Genomic DNA, 25,766 nt, shown 5'->3' on the forward strand with positions numbered 1-25,766 from the left:
CTGTTCATTCTACCTGTCTTGATTTTGCTAATTCTTATGGGGTGTATCCTTTAGTACAGATGTCCCCCCCCCTTGTGTGGGGGTTACATTCCGGGCACCCACGTGCATAAGTGATATTGTGTATAGTGGGAACCTCCCTCTAAACACCTTTAACCCCCCCTCTGTACTGCTGTTTCTTTAATCCATACCAAAAATACTGTATCCAAAAATATCCACAACTAGAATTGAAGCTTTGGGGTCGGCAGGAGGCTGGAGGATGTGCAGGAAAGAAGCTGCTGAGCTATTCTGCACACCAGCTGTTAGGTGAGGAGACTGAGCAGCGTAAACAAAGCCCCACTGCGCCTCAGTCTCTCCGGGTCTTCCTGCGCACTCACTGACACCCTCTTCAGGCTCTTGTGGGGGGTACACAAGGACTCTCCAGCTTTCTCCATCCATTTCTGTGTGTATATGCAGTAATGCGCAAGTCGGCTCTCAGAGCATGTTCCAGATCTCCTCCCCTCATTCTCAGATTGCTTCTGCTTGCTCTCTGTGATCTGCTAGGCCCAATCTCACTCTCTGACTCTTATTCCAACTCTACGATGATAAGCAGCTGTTGCAAATTTCAACTACGTACCTGAATGGAGGAGAGGAGATTTGCAAATACAGTGGTACCTCAGATTAAGTACTTAATTCATTCTGGAGGTCCGTTCTTAACCTGAAACTGTTCTTAACCTGAAGCACCACTTTAGCTAATGGGGCGTCCCACTGCTGCCGTGCCGCCGGAGCATGATTTCTGTTCTCATCCTGAAGCAAAGTTCTTAACCTGAAGCACTATATCTGGGTTAGTGGAGTCTGTAACCTGAAGTGTATGTAACCTGAAGCGTATGTAACCCGAGGTCCAAACTACAAGAAAGAAGATTCCACCTAAACATTAGGAAGAACTTCCTGACAGTAAGAGCTGTTCGACAGTGGAATTTGCTGCCAAGGAGTGTGGTGGAGTCTCCTTCTTTGGAGGTCTTTAAGCAGAGGCTTGACAACCATATGTCAGGAGTGCTCTGATGGTGTTTCCTGCTTGGCAGGGGGTTGGACTCGATGGCCCTTGTGGTCTCTTCCAACTCTATGATTCTATGATTCTATGATTCTATGAGGTACCACTGTACAGACTTGCCTCTCTTGTACTGAATCCTTATCTCGACATGTAACCCAGTCATCAATTAGTGTCAAATCCAGACTCATAACTTTCCAATTGCATTAACCTCATGCTCTGATTCAGGGGAAATGCAACCAATCTACTCCTATACTAATTGCTAATTTTAAAGTTATCATTAAATAACTTGAAGCCCCCCACAGTGGCATGTCACTGAGCTAAGTATCAACTTGGTTATCAAAAAAAAAAAGGGGAGGGGGAGTCAAAATGAAAAATTGAAAACAGGAAAATGTTAATCTGAGATCACGTAAGTGATATGATTTTATGGTATCTGCCTGCTCCAAGCACTCGTGAGGTCATAATTTTAACCTTGCACGGGTCAGAGCTATTGGAAAATGATTCATTTTAGGGCAGGCCAGCTATATTTCTCTCAATTCCTTGGCATATTAATTGCCAGCAATGAGTGAACCCCCTTAAGTGTCTCATTTATTGTTTTAAATATGAAAATGTTTTAAAGATTAGAAAGGAAATTGTTTGAATTAATTAACTGAACTGGCACTCTGGGGATCTGGTACAAGATTTTTTAGACAAAGGCTGGGAATTTACAATAATGGCATTTCTTTCATGGTAAAAAGATATAGCACCAAAGGGACTCTGAGGCACTCTTAACATTTTAGCTGATGTCTGTTGGGGGCTTGAGATTCCTCTGAAAGCATTCATTTGATTCATTGGAGACTCCTCTCAATTACAGTATGAAAAGGCATCACATTAAAATAGCCAGACAGCCCACATATTTCACCATTTAAATGGAACTGGGTAAGTAGTACAATGAAAACTCAGAATGTAAATGGAAGCTATTAGAGTAATGGCATCATTTAAAGGGGGGGAGACCTCCTTTTTTTTGCTCAAGAGGTAATGTGTAAAGATAAAACACAGAGCTGTGTTGAACATGGCTAACTTAATCACTTTTTCATTTTGCTTTGTGTGATGTGTCTATTATACACAACTCCCCTGTACAGAAATGCGAATCTGAACTATGGCGTGCTGAGTTCAGCAACCCTTGCAATTAGCTGCATGCCACACACTCATTGTGAATAGACAAACATGGACGTCTTTTGGAGGATACCTACTGCCATGGTTCCCCCCCTCCCCACTTTCTGTTCCAGGTTCCCATGCCTCTAGCAACAGCAGGATTTATGAGAACACCTGCTGCACCACACTGAACGCCCATCACAGTGACATCTGTTTCCACAATGACCAACCAGATGCTTCCAGGAAGCTCACAACCAGGGCATGAAGGCAAGTGCTGTAGAACTCTAGCTTTCTGCCTCTGAACTCTGGAGCTTCTCTATAAGCATCCCCATAAATGATAATTTTGAGAAGCTATTTGCACACTTCCAGTGCACTTCCAGGCTCCTGCTACTTGGGGGTGGGGTTCAGTTGCATACCGGCAAATTCAGGCTGTGCAATTAAAGTTGCCTTGATCTCTTGCCCAGAAAACTTTTCCTCCATCCCCATTGATGGGAAAATGCACTGGAATGCATGGGACAATGTCATATAACCTTCCTGTTAAAAAAAATAATCACTCTCAATGCTCAATAAACAGTTATCTGGAAGCAACATCAACCTTAACTACTGTAGAAATTTCACACTGAAGAATCTCAAGTGAAGCCAGCTAGACATATTCTGCTTCTAAAACTTACCATCATTCTTTAGGAGGAGATAATCCTACTCACTGTTGTCCGTCTCAGATAAATGCATGGCACTTGTATAATAGGAATGCAGCAGTTCAAGGACTGACCGGAGAAATGTGGCAGCTCTACTGCTAGAATACTGTGGAAATAATAATAATAATAATAATAATAATAATAATAATAATAATAATAATAATATATTTATATCCCGCCCTCCCCGGCCGAAGCCGGGCTCAGGGCGGCTAACAACAATAAAACAGTACAACAGTACAAGACAACACAACACTCTAAAATCATTCATTATAAAATTAATTCAAATCAAACCAATGGCAACCATATGATATAGTAATGCTCCAAATTTAATTAAGAGGAAAAATCTTGTTTTCTGGTTCATGTAGATATAACCACAACATCCTTGCAAATGAGTAACATTTATTGATTTTGATGCTTATTTGGCCCCCTCCCCCCCAAATAAAATAAAATACCTATTTCAGGCTAAAACAAGCATAAATCAAAATAAGAGTTTAATAGTTACATTATTTCATTTTGGTTTTCAAGCTGAATTTAATTGGTTTCCAAGTTTAAATCTTTTCTCTCAATAGGAGAATTTGTTCCTTGGAAAACCTGCTGTTAAATAATTTCTAACAAAGCCCTAGTCTTTAAAAGGTTTCTAAAGTATAGCTTGTTTATTACTCCAAATACTTCAGTAGCATTCCCAATGTATTTTTCTTTTTCTTCTTTACCAAATAATACAATCTTTGTTTGGGCCATCAATCTCAGGCTACTAAATGTACCCTTAAAAGCACCATCATCTGAACAGAAACTGCTTTTCCTATATATTCATTGAATGTATACAATTCAGGATAAAATGCTCTTTTACAATAACTGATCTCATCAGAAATAAATAGCAATGAAACCGTAGGATCCTGCAGGTGGATTCATGAATTCTTAAGACGATCCTCATGTCGTAAGTATATAAGCTAATGTTTACCAGCGGGCAAACAAATCATATGACTGGGTCTGAGCAGTAGAAGAATTGTGGTACAATCCATTGATGTCTACTTTGAAGTAAGCCTTATTGAGTTCAGTGAGATTTACTTTCAGGTATGTGTGCATAGGATTGCAGCTTTAGAGACTGAAACATTCTGGAGGAATTGGTTCAGATCCAAAGGCATTTAGAATGAATAGGGAGACACAGAGTGGCTTTCCCAGTGGGGTGTAGCTGCAGTAACAACCTCCCACCAACAGGAGGAGCTGGCAGTGAGGCTGAGGAATGCTTGCTGCATGTACACAGCCCCAGACCTTGACGCTGCCTTGCCTCTCTTTGGAGTATGTCCTTAGCAGTGGTCCTAAGTGAATGTGTACAGGATTGCAGCTGGAAAGATACAAAGCACCAAGAGATGAGGAAATAGCTGTTCTTCCTGACCCCCTTCTTCATTTCCCACTTCACCCATCTTTCTTCCCTGCCTGTTCTCCAATGGAGAAGACATGAAGGGAAAGAGTAGAAGTTGACAGTGGCCCTCAGCTTTTTCATGCAACTTTTAAAGTGCCATACAGACCTCACATTCTCCAAATCATTACTAATTGCCATATTTACCTGTGTCATGATTCCTTCTTAAAAATTGCCAAGGCGGGAGCTCAAGATTGCCTGGGCATTTTGCATCTTAATCCCAGATACATGTGTTGGGTGACGATGACAATCGGTTGATGAGTGAAAGGAAGCCAGAGTTGCTCTTTCTCACATTAACTTTCCATATTCTATAGATGAGCCATCATAATAATGTGTGGAATTCAACTAAGGAGACCTTTTGAAATTAATGAACATGACTAATCGCCATTCATTTCAGTGAGTAAAACTCATTTAAATACATAATGTGTTCAGACGCTTGGTGGTCCTGAGTCTGAGAAGCAGGTGAAGCTGTAGTTGGTATGAAGTACTTGCTGAATCCTAAGCTATCCCAGCAGCTTTATAAGGCCCAGTCTGGTCCAGAAGCTTTATATGGCCTCTCTGTTGCACCAGCCTAGAGCTGGCAGAGCAAAAATGAAGAAAAATACTTCCATACTACATTTTTTTCTTAGCTGGAGTGAGCAGTGGGTTTTGAAATGTGGTGGTTTGTTTACCACTTTGTTCAGTCTCGCTGTTCCCTGGCCAGGAGTCTGGATTGCTCCCTTAGTCCAGTTACAATTTATTTCTCTTCAAGTTCAAAATCAGAACCAAACCCTGCTGCAGCCACATCACATTGCATTGGATATTAATTTCAGGGTTCTTCTTTCCCCAAAGGGGTGTATTCTCCAGTATCTTTTACTAAATCTCAATCCATTCCCTTGTCTTTCAACTTGCGCAGATTGAACAATACGTGGTTCTATTAATATCCTTGGTGCATTATTCAATAGCAAGGTATAAACATTTCCAGCAACTGCACTTCATAAACATTTGTTTGACAAGTCCTGCTGCTTCTTTTCTCTGTTACTGGCAAGATATGCAATGCAGGAACAAATGGGTTATATCATCTGCTCCCTCCTCCTACATTTCCTCTCCTAACAAATAGTTGGTGAGCAGGTTTTATCGCAATGTACCTTGGAAAAATATTTTGAAAGGAGGCGTGATATTTTTGTATTATCCACCTTACTTATAAACTTGCTTGATTTGATTTCTGGTAAACAAGATTTATTTTTAGGCTTTCCCTCATGTTGCACCAAACAGAAGTACAACCTCGCCCCACACATATCATTAGTAGTTGGTAGTGCAGGAGGCGCAGCATTATTCACATGGCTTCCCAACACCAAATGTCACTGCTAGTTACCAAGAGATATTATCTCTCTGAGGGCTATCAGTTTTGAATCCAGTAGCCTGGAATATTGTGCCGTCATGTCAAGCTCAATCTTAAAGTATGACAGTTTTGGGAAAGGGCTTTCGGTCTTACCAGCCATCAGTGGGACACCTAGCCTCCACAGACTCAAAGAATGTTCGTAGGTGTTGACAGTCTTATCTGCATGGGTAGGCAAACTAAGGCCTGGAGGCTGGATCCGGCCCAATCGCCTTCTAAATCTGGCCCACGGACGGTCCGGGAATCAGCGTATTTTTACATGAGTAGAATGTGTCCTTTTATTTAAAATGCATCTCTGGGTTATTTGTGGGGCCTGCCTGGTGTTTTTACATGAGTAGAATGTGTGCTTTTATTTAAAATGCATCTCTGGGTTATTTGTGGGGCATAGGAATTTCTTCATTTCCCCCCTCCAAAAAATATAGTCTGCCCCCACCCGCAAGGTCTGAGGGACAGTAGACCAGCCCCCTGCTTAAAAAGTTTGCTGACCCCTGCTTATGGGTCTGTAGGGCACATCAGCAAAAAGCCATCTAAGTAGTGTATTGCCTGATTCAATCGGGGCTGCATCTACACAGACCTTATTAGAACAACATTAGGTATGTCATATACATTAAAGTGGTTTTTTTTTTACCTTTCCTTTTCCATCAAAACACTGTCTCCCTACTGCTAGTTGCTCTGCAGCGCTCTTTGGTGTCCCATTTTAATAATGCATTGCAAACATTGAAAGTAGGCTGTCATGTGTCCATATAGGTTATCAAAACCATTCCTTAATGTTAAAAACCATGAAAGTAGATTTGATCTGTGCTTAAATGCCCATCCAAGAAATGTCTCAAAGGCTGCGCATGCAGTCGAGCAGTCCATAGGCATGTCCTTATTGAAATACCAGTGACCGTTAAATTTGAAACCTAAGAATATGAAAGCTCAGTTGGCAGATATGCAGTGAGGACAGACCAGATCAGGGAAGTCTTCAATCTGGTCCTCCCTGCTTGTCCCACCCCTGAACGTGTCCCTTATTGAGCAGTTTGAATTTAATTTTCACAGGCTTTTCCTGTTGTCCCATGTGGCTGGCAGAGGAACCTCGTCGTTTGTCAACTGCATGAGAGGATCTGCCCTTGAATTGTTTGTGACTGCGCCCATCTGCAATGCTGTCTACTGGCAGAGTCAGTAAGGAGGCTTTCCCAGAGCTCCCTGTGAAGAGGAGTTGATTCTTAAACCACTCTGAGAACGATAGCCTTGTGAGGAGCATAGAGATCTCAGCACCCTTAACAAACTGCAGCTTCCAGAACTCTCTGGGGGAAATCATGACTGTTTAAAGTAGTATCATAGTGCTTTAAGTATATGGTATGAATGTGGCTTCAGTGCACTTTGCCAATACAATCACACTTTTGGCCCATCTAATCCACTCAGGAGGGTTTGGCCAAAGGTTAGGGATCAGCCCACAAGAGATCATTTTAAATGCTATTGATTTAAACTCAAGTACTAGAGTTTGGTAGTTTTAGCAGTTCATACTTTTCAAACACCCAACTAACGTGCACCGTTTTGTGTTTATATAAACAGACCACCTATCCTGAAATTAGAAAAATCTAACAGTGTAACACAAGGTGATACATCTGTCAAGATTCACTTCTGACTCAAAAGTTTTGAGTCCGATTTGAGCTAAAATTAAATTTACTCCAATATGTTCTTCACACCCTAGTTGGAGCTTTAATTAATTTACAGAACAGCAATCTGTAGAGGCGTGTTAGGCACGATTTCCTACAAAAAATACAGGAGACACTGGGCAGAGAAACATCCAACTCAAAGTTCAGCATATACCTGCACAAGGAAACCTCCCGCATGTCAGGGTTCACCCTCCTATTCTCTATGGGCAGCAAAACATTTAGGTTCTCTCCTTGGACAACAAATTAGAGTGCAAGTCTATACATATCTACAGAGAACAAAGACCTATTAAGCTCATAGGGATGTACTCTGATGGCTTGTCTGCACTTCTGATTTTCCCATGCCTTGAAAGCATGGGTCCGTGCAGTTTTCCACTTGCACTGTGCTTTCTAAGCATCGTTCCAATCTAAGTGGTTTTGAATTGCCCCTCCGCTTCCGCCAGGAAAACCCATTCTTCAGGAGTAAATCGGAACAAATGGCAAGCAGTGGAAAAACCAGTTGCTGTTTGTTCCAATTCAGAGCTAAACTCCTCTGGGGGAAGATGGCAGGGCAAATGGAAGTGTGGATTAAGGGTGTACATAATTGCAAGCATGCAGTGCAAGCCTGTACAGGTCTGCTCAAATGCAAGTCCCTTTTATTTAAATAGGCCTTACTCCTAGGTAACCAAGTATAGGATTTTTTTCTCCTACAAACTAAAACAGCACTTGGGGATTTCAAAAGATTTTCCAACTCTGGCAATCAGAGCCTCCACACGAATTGATTGCCAGAGTTGGAAAAGCTTTTGAAATCCCCAAGTGCTGTTTTAGTTTGTAGGAGGAAAAAATAACCGTTGGAAAATTAAAAGGGATCCTTACATTGCCACCACTTTACTTTAGGAATAGTCTTGTTGGTGCATGTGGATATTTGGCATGGAAGCACCTTAATCTTTGATCAGTGCTGGAAAAGCATCTGGTCCTTTCTCCCCCTAGTATACTCTATTAACAGTTTTTGCTGCCTCAGTTAGGCAACAGCAGTCCCAGGCAGTGCCCAATGGTGGCTGCTCTATGGCTGGCAAGCCCAGCCAACCCCAGCTTTGTCATTAGGTCACATGGTGGGCTATTGTGCTGTTGCCAGCAGGGTGGGTGGAGACAGGGGGCAGTAATAAGGGTGGACAGTCCAGTGGCAGATGGCCTTGTTGGCAGACAACAGCAGAGATGGGTGGGAGGGATCATCCGGCACTCCTGATCCATCATTTCAGCCATGAGACTCGCTTTAGCTCATGGAAGGGATGACACTGAAAACCAAACTGATCAACTTGTTTCTTTTTATGAGGAGGAAAGGTGATTAGTGTTCCTTTCAACCAATTGCATTACTCCCAGGTAGACTGAAAATTTTAATGGAAATTAAATCACCACTTTTGGACCGATTTGTTAAAATGACCCTTTCATGTCATTGAGGTTTTTTTTTTAAAAAAACCCAAAACAAAACAAAAACCTAGAACCAGAAAAACTGCTTTTACGGCATCACCTTTGACTAATTTCTCATTTTATGATCAGCAATACCAAACGGCTACATTTCACAGTATCTACCATTTGTTGGAAATGAGAATGAGAAAAATCAAGCATTGCTAACATTCGAAAATGGAATCAAATGGAAATCAAATCATCCTACAAAATCCATTTGGTGCTTATTTATAGAGCCAACCGTAAGCTTACTGAAACTTATGAATAAAGGATTTTCTCACTGCCCTCAAATGGAAACTGAATGGGTATTTGCCAGACCACCCACGCATCTCTCGTGGCAAGTGTATTTTGAACATACTAGATAAGGGGCTCATAATTTACAACATCACTTCTTCTCCTAGGAAAAAAAAATCTATTTAGCACTTAAGGGAAAAACAGGATTACTGTTCACTTTTCTTGCTTATTTGCTTCGGGCTTGGCAGGCTTTCACAAAACCTTGCCAAGTGTAACTGGCTTGGCAAGCTTCTCCTGGGGCAGTCAACACTTACTAAGTTTAAGCTGGCATAGACTTCATAAATCAATGAACAGGTAACCAGCTGGTTTCTAGTCAAGAAAGACCTTGAGTTAATCCATCCTATTTTAAATGACTTTGCTATATAAAAAAGTGAGAGAACACCCATAAACATTGTTTTATTGTTTGAGGCTAGATTAAGTAGTTATAGGCAGAATGAGGGTAAAGAATAGGGATGGATCTGTTCTATATGGATTTATGGACAGGATTTGGTGCTTCTGGCTTGATCAAGCTTTGCTCGCTTCAAAGGACCTCGTGTCTTGAATGCCTGCTTATGTCCGAGCTCCTTATACAAGCTCAGTATATTTTAAGAAGTCCAGCTCATAATATGCAAAATTATACACAAAATAAATGTAATACATATGAAGGAATCAGGCCCTACATTTCTGCAGAATAATTTTAAAGGTTTCTTAATACTGTGGAGACTGACCTGTCTCTGGAAGTTAACCAAGCTGGGTAGGTCCAGGAACTCAAACGGCAAAACTTCCTTATAGAGCTGTTATTGAAAGAAAGTTGCAAGGTTTAAAAAAAGATTTCTGCTAACAGCAGAAGGTAAAGTAACTTTGAAGCTTAAAAATAGCAAATCCTATCTTTTCTAACAACTGTCGAAGCATACATGAAGTTAAGGTAAGAGGTCTCTGAGCAAACATCTTGTTTCAGTTTAGTAGCACAACAGGCAATAGTACAGTGGTACCTCGGGTTACATATGCTTCAGGTTACAGACTGCACTAACCCAGAAATAGTACCTCGGGTTAAGAACTTTGCTTCAGGATGAGAACAGAAATCGTGCAGCAGCAGGAGGCCCCATTAGCTAAAGTGGTGCTCCAGGTTAAGAACAGTTTCAGGTTAAGAATGGACCTCCGGAACGAATTAAGTACGTAACCAGAGGTACCATTGTAAGTACATTGTGAAGAACGTTCCGTACAATGACCTAAGCCAGATTTAAACAAAACGCTGGCCCCTAGCCCATGCCTTGATGTAACCAATCGTGATGCTTGATTAAAGGAACCTTCAAGGCATTGAGCACTCACCCCTTTCATCTTGAAGGAGCAAACAGCCCCTCCCATCTTAATTAATTGGTTCTAACTATCACTGGCCTTGAAGGACTGATAAGGAGACACCTGTGTTTGGTGTAAGTGCTTAGGAATTTCCAACAATTCCAGCGGTTTCTAACAGACCAGAAAATTCCACTCCAGATGGGTTTCTGCTCCACAAATGCTACGTATTTTTAATATAGGTGTGTGCATTGCTTTGTGCCTCAGTCTATGAGCTGGTTACTTTAAGAAGCCTGGAGTGCATATGCTTATGTAATATTCTACATATAGCAATGTGTGGGATAATGCATATAATGTGCAAGAATTGTTCATATTTATAATGGAAATGGAAGAATAAACTTTGCATCTCATCAAGATTAAGGAAAGAAATGGGAATTAGGGAAAAAAATGTGTGCAAATAAGTATGGCATAAAAACCCACTCTAGTAAATAATCACTCCATAGGTAGGAAATGGATCTTTTGGGGTGGGGTGGGGTAGGAGAAAAATGATTTCAAAAGGGAAGCAGCTGCTTTGTACGGTGACAGGGTTGTGGAGATGAAAGAAGCAACTCTAGGCTGTTAATTATGCTGCGAGCCATTCAGATAACTTTGTGTTTCAATGAGGCCTAGATATTCTGCTAATAAAATAAAAGCTATTAATTAATTCAGACATCACACCAAATCGTAGCACAACCATAGATTTCGACCCTAATTCATACCCTATTTCCTATTCAAATTATGGTTTTATCGAGTCAAACAACATCCCACTGTTGGGGAAATATTGGGGTTCACTACCCAATACGCTGTGGGTTCAACCAGACTCTGACTGTCAGTCAAACCGGACCTTTATTTAGGCATTGCAAGGCTAGAGTGACACAACCTCAACCAACAAGTAGTTGAGGGGTGGCACAAAGGGGCAGGTTTATATATTTGAAGGCAATGGGAAGCAAAGGGGCAATTGTGTCCATACATGGCAGTGCTTCTACTGCTTTAATCACAAGGTATTGCAACTTTCTTATCTTTCCCTCCTTTTGTACTTAACAGTTATAGCAAGCATGTCCATCTCCCAAGAGGCTGCGGTCTACTCTCCCACTATAAAAAAAGCTGGCAGTGATCTACCCATTGGGTTGACCAAAGTTGTTGAGCTTTTTTTGCAGAAGGAAGATCCAGAGTTGTTGAGTTGTGTTTTTTTGTGTGGGTGATTGATGATGACAAGAAGGATCATGTGATCAACCAGTTGAACGTGCCTGGGCTATATCAATAGTTTCATTCTTCTTTCGTAGTTTTCTTGCAAACTTAACCTTCACATTTAATTTTATTATTTCTGACACCACTAAGTTTTTTGCATTGATGCATGGTGTACATGTATGATTTTTGTGGTCAGTCCCAGTTTCTCAGCACACCATGTACATGTAGTGAAATACACTCATATGATGTTGGGTGCTTTTAGGTCCCTTATTTATTGAGCATTAAATCTGATTTGCTTGTGCGGTGCTTACATGGAAGTCTGATGTCTGATCTTTATTGAGCATTTGCTCTTACTTGTTTACAGGGAGGTTATATACAACAATGAGCATTTATCTTGGTTTGATTGTGCTGTGTTTATGCATCTTTCTCTTCATCATTTGTTCATCCCACTTTCCAGTGCATTTTACCAAGCACTTTCCTAACTGCAAAATCATTTGTTGCACCAGGGTGTCAGAGCACTTAAATCCACTTTGAGTGCCAAAATATATATTTCCAGTATGCTGCTGAGTCCATCTTGTAAACTACTGACAATCTGGAGGTGAAAGCTATTTCCTATGCAGAATTGCTTTCAAGTGCCCTGATGGTTTTGCTTAAACTGAAAATTTCCCCCCATCCCCCCCAATCAATATTACTTAAACATCACTATTTCACAAAATGGATTGTACAGTTGCCCAGTATTCCCCTCACCCTTAATTATAATTCAGAGGTAGAGAGGGTCTTTGTTGTTGTGGCAGGTAGGATTATTCAGAAAGTCAAAATAAAATCAGAACTATTTATTTGCAACATTTTTGTTTCTACTGTCCTTTTTGATGTGTGTCAATTATAGTAACTGCAAATTTTGTATTTCCAGGGGTGGTGGTGGTGGCAAGTAATAAATAAATAAATACATCAGCCAAAAGCATGGAATAGATGTACTAAACATATTCCAGCCTTGCGTCCACTTGCTCTGTCACCATTTATATCAGCAGTTCAAATCAATAAAAGTTCCCTCAAATGGCCAATACCAGTGACTTGCTTCTCTGTATTGATTGCCTTAGACAGGGATAGTTGATGGCGGTTGACTGTTGTAGTTTCCTGGTGTGAAGGTGAGAAAACAAGGAACTGGGTTTTTGACAAAGCAGTTTGGTTCACCACAGGACAGCCAAAGGGGCTGGTGTACGACAGCTACAATAAAACATGGCCTCACAGCCAGCCTCCACAGTGTGAGATTATTGCTATTATCTTGGCTACCCACCTGTGTGATTAATCTATTACTTTCCTCTACTCCCACTTATTGGGGGAAATGACACAAGATGTTCAAATACTTTCCCCCAAAGAGCCTTTCAAAAGTTAGGCTGGTGCAGAATGACCCTGACTGGTGACCAGGCCACAGGTATGCTTGAGTGAGAGAGAGGGAGGAGAGTGGTGGTATTTTGATTTGATGGTTTTATATGTGCTGGAAGCCACTCACAGTGGACGGGGCAACCCAACCAGAGGGCTGGAGTATAAATAATAACATTATCATTATTATTTGTTCTGTAGAATAAAAACTGGTGGTGGCTCTTTCTTGCCCTTATTACATTGGCCTGCCCCTCTCCTGCTCCATCACCCTCCCATCATGCATTGCTAGCAGAGGATTTGGGGAGTGCAACCAGTTTGGTTGCAGTGGTCATGGAGCTGTAGGGGCATCACAGGGGATGCCACAACTATGATGTAGAATGGAGCATGAAAGGTCAGAGAAACTGTGCAATTGTCTCGTCTCCCAGCACCTTCTAAGTTCCATCCCTTGGTTCAGACCATTGGGAGTTACCAGGGAAGGAGGTGATTGGAAACTTTCCTTCCATGAATTGCCATTAAGTTATCTTAGGATCCAAGCCTTTGTGTTTGTATTATGTGGCCTCATTGCTGGTATCATCAAAAACCATGCTAGGTTAGACTAATTCCAGGCTATGTTGAATATTTGTTCTCGTTTGTTTACAGGGAGTTAACAAATGAGCATTCCTCCTGATTTGATTGTATGGCGTTTATATATCTCCCTGTTCGTCATTTATTCGTCCAACTTTTCAGTGCATTTCCCCATCACATTATTATTACCGTTGTTGTTGTCGTCATCATCAGGATTTGTTGTGACGTTGTGTCAGGGCAATTTAATCCACCGTATTTGCAAGATACATTGTTATCAAACGGGATCTGATGACAATATGCGTAGTCCATAAAAAAATTATAGATCACTGTCAAACAAAAACAGACACAAATAAACCACAGGTATGTGAATGCAGGAAGGTAGCAATTTGAACTATTTATACTGTAGAAATAATGGTTAAATGAGACCAGGTTACAAAACATGGACCCTATCATACCAAAGGAAAATAATTAAAGTATTCAAATGCCATGAGGCACTGTATCAACCATTTTCATTCCTAGGCTGAGTGAAGGGTGGGTGTGTTGCTCTGTGAGGGGAATAAAGGTCTTATAATAACTTTCAGCACTGTTAACAAACTACAGTTCCCATGATTCTTTGAGGGAAGCTATGAATAATTAAAAGAAATATTTGAATGCAACCTTTAAATATCTGACGTGACCTCTTTCTTTCTCAATTCAATGTTATACACCTTAACACAGCATATATATGTTTTTGTTCACAATGCTGTTGTTGTTTAGTTGTTTAGTCGTGTCCGACTCTTCGTGACCCCATGGACCAGAGCACGCCAGGCACTCCTGTCTTCCACTGCCTCCCACAGTTTGGTCAAACTCATGTTTGTGGCTTCGAGAACACTGTCCAACCATCTCGTCCTCTGTTGTCCCCTTCTCCTTGTGCCCTCAATCTTTCCCAACATCAGGGTCTTTTCCAGGGAGTCTTCTCTTCTCATGAGGTGGCCAAAGTATTGGAGCCTCAGCTTCAGGATCTGTCCTTCCAGTGAGCACTCAGGGCTGATTTCCTTAAGAATGGAGAAGTTTGATTTTCTTGCAGACCATGGGACTCTCAAGAGTCTCCTCCAGCACCATAATTCAAAAGCATCAATTCTTCGGCGATCAGCCTTCTTTATGGTCCAGCTCTCACTTCCATACATCACTACTGGGAAAAGCGTGGCTTTAACTATACGGACCTTTGTTGGCAAGGTGATGTCTCTGCTTTTTAAGATGCTGTCTAGGTTTGCCCTCGCCTTTCTCCCAAGGAGCAGGCGTCTTTTAATTTCGTGACTGCTGTCACCACCTGCAGTGATCATGGAGCCCAAGAAAGTAAAATCTCTCACTGCTTCCATTTCTTCCCCTTCTATTTGCCAGGAGGTGATGGGCCCAGTGGCCATGATCTTCGTTTTTTTGATGTTGAGCTTCAGACCATATTTTGCGCTCTCCTCTTTCACCCTCATTAAAAGGTTCTTTACTTCCTCTTCACTTTCTGCCATCAAGGTTGTATCATCTGCATATCTGAGGTTGTTGATATTTCATATAGAGATTTCTCAGGAGACAGATGAGGTGATCAGGCACTCCCATTTCTTTAAGAACTTGCCATAGTTTGCTGTGGTTGACACAGTCAAAGGCTTTTGCATAGTCAATGAAACAGAAGTAGATGTCTTTCTGGAACTCTCTAGCTTTCTCCATAATCCAGCGCATGTTTGCAATTTGGTCTCTGGTTCCTCTGCCCCTTCAAAATCCAGCTTGCACTTCTGGGAGTTCTCGGTCCACATACTGCTTAAGCCTGCTTTGTAGAATTTTAAGCATAACCTTTGTTCACAATAGATTCTTTTTAAATTCAGCTGCATGGGATATTTACATTTTTGGTCTTCTGTTTTGGCTACAGTGTGAGTCTGTTTTTCATATGTCATGATATATTTCACATACGTTCTTATGTACTATTGCTATAATATATTATATTGTTATATTTACCAGTTACATTTATTACCTTTTATACAGTGTACAGGTCCCATTGATTTTGTCTGTGGGCTTTGTACTGTTTGGAGATCCTCTCTTTTATGCTGGTGGAGGTCTCAACAGCAGACACCATTAAACAACAACAGCAGCAGCAGCAGCAGCAACAACAACAACAACAACCTGTGTGTTGATTTATGATGTGGGGTTTAAACCATGCTGTTGCTTGGCATAACAAAGCCTGCACTTATTCCACAGAATACCAACTCCTCAAGTGTTTTTTTAATAAAAAAGATTACAACCCATGAAGAGGTTTCTTATTATAGAGAAGGACAGACTCCACGTGTAACTTCCATCAGATCCAGCTGCAACAGAAGGGATGGCTTTAAGATGAAGAAAGGGGCTTTGAAATCTGTGGGAGAGAAGCACAGCTAATAAGTCTTACTGCACATCTGCAGGTTCCTTATCCTGGGGAGAAAATCGGTCAACCTTTATGTGAGAAGTAGGCAGCTGCTGCAGCAGGATACCAGAATCATTGTCTATGGATGTTTACAGAGAAATCTGCCAGGTTTCATCCAAAGAAACACACTGAAATGTGACATTGGTCAGTGGACGGTGGACATACACACATAACTTAAATTGTGTTAAAACTGTGCCTTCAGTTCATGTCCTCCTTCTCCCTGCCCCATTGGGTGAAACAATGCTAATAATTCTCAGCAGTGCTTTTGAAATCAACCCCTTTCTTTCTCAAAGCACTTCTCCGGAGTTGGTGCAGCATAATGCACGTCAAAATGTTGACTCTTAAGATACAGTGAAAAGGGTTTATCCTTCCCTTCAGCCCTGTGAAGGTAGTGGAAGCTGTGTAAAGCTGACATGTTCTGTATTTCATTTATATTTGAAAGTTTTGGCACATGTCTGACTTGCAGTTCCAGCCAATAAACAGTCTCCTGTGATGTCATATGAAATACAAGAAGAAAGAATTGGAACAATAAAAAAGTCCCCTGGAGCCTCCGGTGGGACTTTGAAATATAAACTGCAGCTCAGAAGTCCTCTTATACTTATATTAAACCTGTCAGTGTTACTTTGTAGTTCTGAGCTGTACATTCCACCAGCTAAGGTGAAATAAAAAGAGCTTTCCATGTTTATTTTCAATTTCCAAAGTAAACTTGTTCACTTAACCACTGATCTTTTCTCACTCAGGGCTCTGCAAGGATTTGTGTGGGAAAGTCGATGTTTTCACAACCAGCTGAAAAGTATAAATTGTATGAGATCCGATGATGAATTAAGTGATGTATTTTAAGAGATCTGAGAATTGACATGTTGTCAGATTTCTGTAATACCAGTAGTAATGTTGCCAAAGACTGCTTACCATTTTCAGAGGCGACAGCGGCAGTTATGGCCTGGTGCAGCTGGGGACAAGCTGGGAGCTCCACGAAATAAACTTCCTACACAGCTGGCTGGTAATGTCATCAGGCTCAGCTGGCCATGATGAGTGACAGGACAGTTGCTCATTTCAAATCTGATTTGGCCAATCATGGCCATGGGGTGGGGCAACACTTTTGGGGGTGGACCGAGTCAAGCCTGCCTTCGCTCAGGTCCATCTCCAACTCATTCAAACTGGCTGTGGCACCTTCCCTCAGTGTGGTTGGGAACTGTCAGGCATTGGCTGGATGACAAGGTGTGGTGGGAGGTGCCAGCTGGGGAACCCCCAAGGGAAGCCCCAGAGGAGGAAAGGTCAGAGCCTGGAGATTGGTGGTGGGACATTGAGGAGAGTTCAGAGAGGGAAGAGTGGGAGGATTTGTCAGATACTGAAGGGACAACAGAGTTTAGTGAGTAGGAGGAACCTGTGACGGGAGCAGTTCAGATTCTGAGGCTGAAGCCGAGGGGGGTCAGGGGTCAAGAGACTGCTTAAGAATCCAGGGATTCTCCTTCTCCAGATGCAACACGCTCCCCTCCCCCTGGTCTCCAATAACTCACAGGACAGAGACCAGAGGTGTGCAGATGCATTTTGAGATTGTTTGGGAAACATCTGGGAGAGGAGAAGCCTTAGAGAGTGTGGAAGGCAGGGAGGAACCTTCAGTCCTGGCAACTGCCCTATAGGGGCAAGAACTACTGGGAAATGTTGCTGAATTGTCAGCTGTTTCCTTGAATAAAGAGTTAACTTCATTGGCAACTGCTTCTCTGTGCTGACCTGCATCTGACTCCAGCCCTGACAGGAACAGACTGTGAAGTGACATGTTGACAGCTTTCTGTAAGACCAGTGGTAGCATTGCCAGCTCTCTTTTTTTTACCACTCCTTGCTCCTGTACCTTTAATAGCAGCTTGATCTGCAGGCATCAGTGAATGATAATGCTTAGCACCATGTTATGAAACATTTCACATTACTGATTCCCGCCCCCAGATCAAATGGCTGAAAAAGCACAGAAGCAGGTCAGGCTACTTTCCCCCTGATAAATCAGCAGCAGGATTAAGCAAAACAGAGTGGAGGAACATTGTGAGGCTGAGCAGTAGGTGATCTCAGGCTAGAGTGGCAAATTTAAGGCTGGATGCAGAATTCCAGAACGTCAAGCCAACATGCAAGGCCTGCCTGGTGCAAAGCAAATCAATTCCGAGGAAAACTTAAACAACTGGTCAGATCCTACTTCTTGCCTATCAGGAACCTCTGGAACTAGTAGCAAATTAGCTAGCAAAGCACAACTGGCCTGGGTTTCTATATATTCCAACCATTGCAATCCCTGTTTCCTGGGACTTGTCCCTGATAAATTATTGGCCCTATTTTGTCCTTTTAGTGTGAGTTGCTAGCACTGTTGTTCCACAGGATCCAGCTTCTTTTCAGACACTTAAGGGATGGAGAATCTATGGCCCTTCCGATGTTGCTGGACTACAAGTCCCATCATCTCTGTTGGTCCTGTTAGCTGATTCCAGCAACATCTGGAGGGCTGCAAGCTAAATTAAATTAGAATGCAGCAGCCATGAGATGGAGGCAGCTAGCTGAGACATGTGCAAACTTAAAACAAAACAAAAACAGATCCCTTTGCAGAAGCAGCAGTCTCCAAGACCCTGTGGCTGAAAGGAAGCATTTAACATCAGGTCTGCAGCTGCCCAGGACTCCCAAAATCAGCACAATTTGCATTGGTGCTGGGGAAGGGAAGGACATAAGCCAAGTCTGCTGAGGGATGTCTGGATTGCAGGGGTGCCAACTTCAATAAAATATTGCAGAGGGCTCCTAGGTAAACCTCGTCTCACATAATCAATCACAAGATGCAGTGCACACAGACACCATTTGAATGGCAATGCCCATCAACTTTGGGGACCCCTAGCCCCCCCCCCCCATTTTTTACTGGGGGTCAGTAAGCCCCTAGGAGTCAGCTCCTAGGGATGACGGTGAGGACTCTCTCACTTTTAAAAATAAATAAATAAATAATAGATAGATAGATAGATAGATAGATAGATAGATAGATAGATAGATAGATGATAGATAGATAGATGATAGATAGATAGATAGATAGATAGATAGATAGATAGATAGATAGATGATAGATAGATAGATAGAGGTCCTATGTGTGGTATTGTTTGTATGTTTCCTCCTATGTGTGGTCATATTTTTCTCCAGGCTATTTCCAGGGTGAGAGACTGGAGGAGATCAAAAGTGTTTGAGGTTTCATGCCCCTGAAGTGAGAATTTGGATTATCCTGTGTGGGAGACAGGATTTTATTTTTTTTGTGGGGTGAGGAGAGGAAGGAGACATTCCTTTGGGCAAGTAGAATTCCTTGCACAAAGCCAAGCAGGCCAACTGTCAGTTCAGTGTGGAGCCATGCTTATTGCACCCTTGTTACATGCATGACCTTGTTACATGAATGACAAAGCTACTTTGGCTTCCCTGCATTGATCAGAACAAGAAATGATTGCGGATAGAATGGGAGATACCTAGGGAGCAGCTTGCCTTACTCCAGTGTTGTTGTTTTTTTTTTTTGCTAGCACAAAGAGTCTGGCAACTGGTAGAAACTTCCTCTGATTAATTGCTGTACTAATGCCTTGAATTTCAGCAGCTTTAGGAACTACTCAGGCCAGAAAAATGGTGGATATATATCAGAGTAATAATGCAGCCATCATGCTCTCTAAGACAAGATGTTCTTCAAACATTTACATTTCTCCATCTGATGGAATTCAAACACATGCTTTTGGCGGTAGGTTTTGCTGCGATAAGAGGCAAGCGAGGAAAGGGTTTGGTGGCAGAGAGAAAGCAACCAAGGCAAGAGTTTAGGTAGTCAACTTATGAACAGCAGCTTGCGAGAGTTACATTGATATTGATGGTTCATACTTAACCTCAGTGGTTTCCTCGCCTGCCATATGCCAACAGGACTAACCCAAGGGTGCCAGAGATGATCATTGATCAATAGTTTGAAATTGCAGCACTTGAACTCTCACCTTCAATTTTGCTGTGTCGTAGGAGTCACTGGCACATCAGCCTTTGCAAAATGATTCATTCTGGCTTGAGATCAGCAATGCACATATAGCTGCAGAATGCTAAGCATTAAGCATCTCAGTCACTGGATAGCGATGCTGATTCCTGCATAGAGCTGGTACGTATAGGTAGGTTAAACTAAATAATTGTGGAAACATCTGAACGAGGGGGGGGGGAGAAGAAGAAGAAAGAATGTTGAAGGTTCTTCAGAAACAGAATGGCAAATACAGTGGCATCTCGGGTTACATACACTTCAGGTTACATACGCTTCAGGTTACAGACTCCGCTAACTCAGAAATAGTACCTCGGGTTAAGAACTTTGCTTCAGGATGAGAACAGAAATCGTGCTCCGGTGGCGTGGCAGCAGCAGGAGGCCCATTAGCTAAACTGGTGTTTCAGGTTAAGAACAGTTTCAGGTTAAGAAAGGACCTCCAGAATGAATTAAGTACTTAACCTGAGGTGTGGCACTGTGGGTTAAACCACAGAGCCTAGGACTTGCCGATCAGAAGGTCGGCAGTTTGAATCCCCGCGACGGGGTGAGCTCCCATTGCTCGATCCCTGCTCCTGCCAACCTAGCAGTTCGAAAGCACATCAAAAGTGCAAGTAGATAAATAGGTACTGCTCTGGCAGGAAGGTAACTGGCGTTTCCGTGTGCTGCTCTGGTTCGCCAGAAGCGGCTTAGTCATGCTGGCCACATGACCCGAAAGCTGTACGCCGGCTCCCTCGGCCAATAAAGCGAGATGAGCGCCGTAACCCCAGAGTCGGCCACGACTGGACCTAATGGTCAGGGGTCCCTTTACCTTTACCACTGTACTAGATTCCAGGGTTTCAGGCAGGGTATCTCTCCCATTCTTAACTGGAGATGCCAGAAACAGAATCTGGAACCATTTGAGCATCAAGGCAATGTCTTTTCCATGCTTCCAGAGTGTCTTTATCATGTCAACTCTCCCCAATAGATTTCTGTCTCCTTTTGCCTCCTCTTCCCTGCCATATTGGTCTTACCTTAGAATCCCTTCCTGACGACAGTAGCTTTTCATTTAGTTTGTCACACCTCCCCATCCCACCTTGACATCTCTTCTTCATTCTCCCCTTTCATTTCCCCTGTGATCACAGCCCACCCAGACCATTCTCCTTTGATGCTTTTTGCACACCTCTCTCTTTGCTACCAAGACTTTCCTGAAAGACTTTATGTGCCTATAATATGTGCCTATAATACACTTCCTTAAACTCCCCGACTCTTTTTTCCTTACTCCCTCACCTTGTTGCTGTGCCGACGGTCCAAACCGCATCATTGTCACAATCTCATTTTCTTGCACATAGAATTGGCATCCTTCAAATGTTCAGTTGCTCCCAGTGCTGTGCTTTACTGGACGCCTTGTGTGGTGAAATAATATCTTTTGAATAATTGTACAAAGCAGTAACCTCTCGAAATCAAAGCTCCCCCTCTGCTTATATTCTTTGAGTACACCCCCTGCATGCTTGTTGGGAATTCAAGTCCTTCTGTGTGAGCATTAGGGAGATTTGCCATATTAAAGGAAGAGGGGTTGTTTTTTTTTAATTCAACAGGGGTTTTTTTGTCAACCAAGGGGAATCATGGAGTCTGCTGCATAGCAGTACATGCTAGGCTGAGCAGGAACAGACAGAAGAAGTCATTAATAGTGCCAATCACAGAAGCCATTAGGCTGGTCTTACTCTGCCTGCAGCTTCACAATGCTGACTGCTTTAATAGGAGCCAGCTTGCTCCTTGAAATATCCGTGCTTGGAAAATTCATATTTTAAGAACAGGGAACCTCTTCACTCTTCTAACAAGATTACATTTGCAGACAGTTCTGATGGACACCTGAACTAATGTGCAGTAATTTTCTAAGGAATGGAGAGAGAATGGGGAACAGGGAGACATGATAACAAAAGTACCCACAATACATTCCTAGCATGTTTATGCAGATTACCTTGCGTGCAGTTCCTCAATAAGTGCAATGTTTAATTCTCAATGTAAAAGTTTGAGTTAACAAAAAGATTTCAGACAGTGTTTTCAGCCAGACTCGAACAAGGCCCAGTTTCCCCCTGAATAGACCCGATTTGGCTCAGGCTGTAGGCTTTGGCTGAATCCTTCTAACCAGTTAGTCAACTTTTCAAATCTATACAGTATATCATTTCATACCCTCCAACATTTTTCAGAGGAAAATAGGGACCTCCTAAGGAAAAGTGAGACATCCCGGGATCTGTAAATCCAGGACTGTCCCTGGAAAATTCCTCCAAGTGGAAAATTCCCACTTGGAGGGTCTGTCATTTTAGAAGCATGCGAGCGAAGTTCTAATCTTGTTTTGTGACTCTAAAAGTCTGGTACTTGGCTAAAAACAAGGTGAAAAGGCTGGGAACAGGAGCGGGGGGGGGGGGAGGACTGACTCAAGTTCAAGATGAGAACAAATCTATCCCATCTTTGCATGCTACTTTCAACATTCTGTGATGTGAGAGACAGGGAGCAATAACAAGGTAAATTAATAGACAGGCTGTTTGCGTTAAGAGTGCTTAAGCGTGAGTGCAAAGGCTTCAAGTACCAGCATGAATCCATTTTCCTCTAATATACAGGACACTCTGTCCTAATCAATGGCTAGCACTGAGGAGGAAAATGTCTTCTTACCCCATTTAAGCCAGGGGCAAGAATAACAGAGAGTGTGCTCCCAGATCTTTTTAATCTTGCCAGAAGATCTGGTCTTGTGGTCTGGGCAAGTACATTTCCCATACGTGTGAGCACACAGATCCCTCTCAAGGAGTAACAGTAAGAGGTAACCAGCTCTCTTTTACGAGTCTAATGGCATCCCTCACGATTTTAATTTTAAATAAATGAAAATATGCTGTTTTCAAAGGGTTCCCATGGGATATGTGGTATATTCAGAAAAGTGGAATTGCTCTCTTAGGTGGCAGTTTAATTATCCATTATCCATGCTGTGGTTGCAAAAAAAAATCAAAGGCAATTGATGAGAAAATGTTGTTTCTCTACTTAAGCATTACATCCAGTTTTGCCGGGACCCTTCAATTCTCCAGCTTTGCTGTTCTGTTGGCAGCTTCAAAAGACCCAAATGCTTCAGCCTTCATCTCCCAAAAGATCAGGATACTATAGAACTCTCCCTCTTCTCTCAAAAGGTGTATAAACAGGATGACATTTCAGTATTGGAGAATCAGAGCTGTAGAGTACAGAGAGGGGTCTCCAGGAAGGAGGAGGCAGAATTGAGGGACAATCAGGGAGCTGGTAGGTTTGTCCTGCAGAAGCCTGAGAGGTGATATGTTAGCCACATATCTAAACATTCACATATTTAGATATTCACAAATACCTAAAGGGCATGGAAGATGGGGCAAGCTTGTTTTCTGCTGCTCCAGAGGCTAGGACCTGAAGCAATTAATTCAAATTACAAGAAAGGAGGTTCCTATTAAACATTGGGAAGAACTTTCTGGTGGTAAGAGCTATTGGCAGTGGGATGGACTATCATGGAAAGTGGTGGACTCTCCTTCACTGGAGATTTTTAAACAGTGGTTGGGTGGCCATCTGTAAAGGATTCATGAGCTGTGATTTCTGTAGTGCAGGGGCTTGAACTAGATGACTCTTGGGGCCCCTTCCAACTCTACAGTTCTAGGAATTCTTGCACTCAATGATGATGATGATGATGATGATGATAATTTTTAATTTATACCCCACCCTCTCTGGCCAGAGCTGGGCTCAGGGTGGCTAACATCAGTAAAATTACAATAAAAACATAATAGGGGGAAAAAAACAATTTAAAATACAGGTTTAAAATACAATTTAAAATGCAGTCTCATTTTAAAAATAGCCCATAGATCAAAACCATAAGGGTAGGAAACATAATGGTCAGACTGAGTCCAAACCAAAGGCCAGGCAGAACAGCTCTGTCTTGCAGGCTCTGCGGAAAGATGTCAAGTCCCGCAGGGCCCTAGTCTCTTGTGACAGAGCATTCCACCAAGTCGGGGCCAGTACTGAAAAGGCCCTAGCCCTAGTTGAGACCAATCTAATCACATTGAGGCTTGGAACCTCCAAAGTGTTGTTATTTGTGGACCTTAAGGTCCTCCACGGGGCATACCAGGAGAGGCGGTCCCGTAGGTACGTGGGTCCTAGGTTGCACAAACATAATCTTCAAGGAGGGCTGACTACAAGGCTGGATCCAAACTCATGGTTTATAATGGTTTCTTATAAAGTAAAGTAAAGTAAAGGTAAAGGTACCCCTGCCCGTATGGGCCAGTCGTGTCCGACTCTAGGGTTGCGTGCTCATCTCGCTCTATAGGCCGTGAGCTGGCGCCGTCCGAGGACACTTCCGTGTCACATGGCCAGCGTGACGAAGCTGCAGCTGGCGAGCCAGCACCAGCGCAGCACACGGAAACGCCGTTTACCTTCCCGCTATAAAGCGGTACCTATTTATCTACTTGCACTTAAGAGGGCTTTCAAACTGCTAGGTGAGCAGGAGCTGGGACCGAACGACAGGAGCTCACCCCGCCGCGGGGATTCGAACCACCGACCATACGATTGGCAAGTCCTAGGCACTGAGGTTTTACCCACAGCGCCACCCGTGTACCTCTTATAAAGTAGATGGACACATTATGTCCTACTTCTAACGTTCATAATCCATTATTAAAATGTGAGACCAGCGGGCACTGCAGAGCAACCAAGAACCAGCAGTAAGGAAACAGTATTTTTATGGAGAAAACAAGGTAAGGGAATTTTTTAATTTACCAGTATGCCCTGTGACGTTTTAGAACGGCATATGTAATATCATTCTAATAATGTTAGAAGGTCAGTGTACATCCAGCCCAAGTTGCAAAGTGGATCCAGAGGGCAATGAGCACTTAAACTTTACATGGTGGATGCCCTTTGCGGGATTGCGCATGGTGCTACAGTTCCCAGGGAGCTTACTGGCAAACAGGGACTGACTTGCCTCTCAGTGTTAATTTTTGGATATTCACGCCCAGCCTCAGTAATCAAGTTTCTTGCTGGGAGGTGGGGCCAGCCCCATATATAAATAGGGGGTGGAGCCGACAATAGCCAGGCAGTCAGTTCTGGAGATTCACCCTCCCTACCCTCCCTTTGTTTAATGTTTCTTGTCTGCAGATTAACTTTTTCTTCCTGTTTAGCGGGTGCTGCTACAGTCTTTGACTGGTTGTTATTGAAGGACTGGGAAGAAATTTTCCTGCATTGGTAGGTTATGTCTTCCCCGTAGCAATTTGTCACAACTTTGGCAATTATAGCCTTAGGTGGAATCCTTTAGTCTTTTCTTCCCTATATGCAGTGTTTGTGTGTGTGTGTGTGTGTGTGTGTGTGTGTGTGTGTGTGTGTGAAGTGGTGACTCACCCCCCTGCGGCAGCGATTCCAGGGTCCCCCTCATAAAGGGGTTATATATATGGGTGTCACTGGCCATACACTGAAAGCTTGTCAGTGAACTACCCTGTGTGTGGGGATATGGGCTTGGCTGCCTGCTACACTTACGTCTAGCAGATCACCCCCATATCCCATTTACCCTGATGAGCCCCAGTTCCCCCCGGCCTAAGCCCAAGGCCTAAGCCAAGGTCTTCCTACCTTCGGAAGTTTAATAAAGTTGTGGCCTAATTTTAATTCCATATAACGTTGTCAGAGTCTTTATTGCTTCCTTATCATCCCTGGGGGCTGGGGCTATCGCTGCCTGGTCACAGAATGCTGATAGCCTTGCTTAGCGCATCTTTCTTTACTGTGGCTATTAATATGGGGCAGAGACCGGTGCCCAGTGGTACGAAGCAGGCTTTTGATGCAAAAAGGTCCTTGCATCTCCAGTTTGGGAAGGATCAAGTAGCAGATGATAGAAAAGACCTTGG

Source organism: Podarcis bocagei (assembly GCF_964188305.1).
Source record: "Podarcis bocagei genome assembly, chromosome: 10".
Classification (NCBI taxonomy): Eukaryota; Metazoa; Chordata; class Lepidosauria; order Squamata; family Lacertidae; genus Podarcis; species Podarcis bocagei.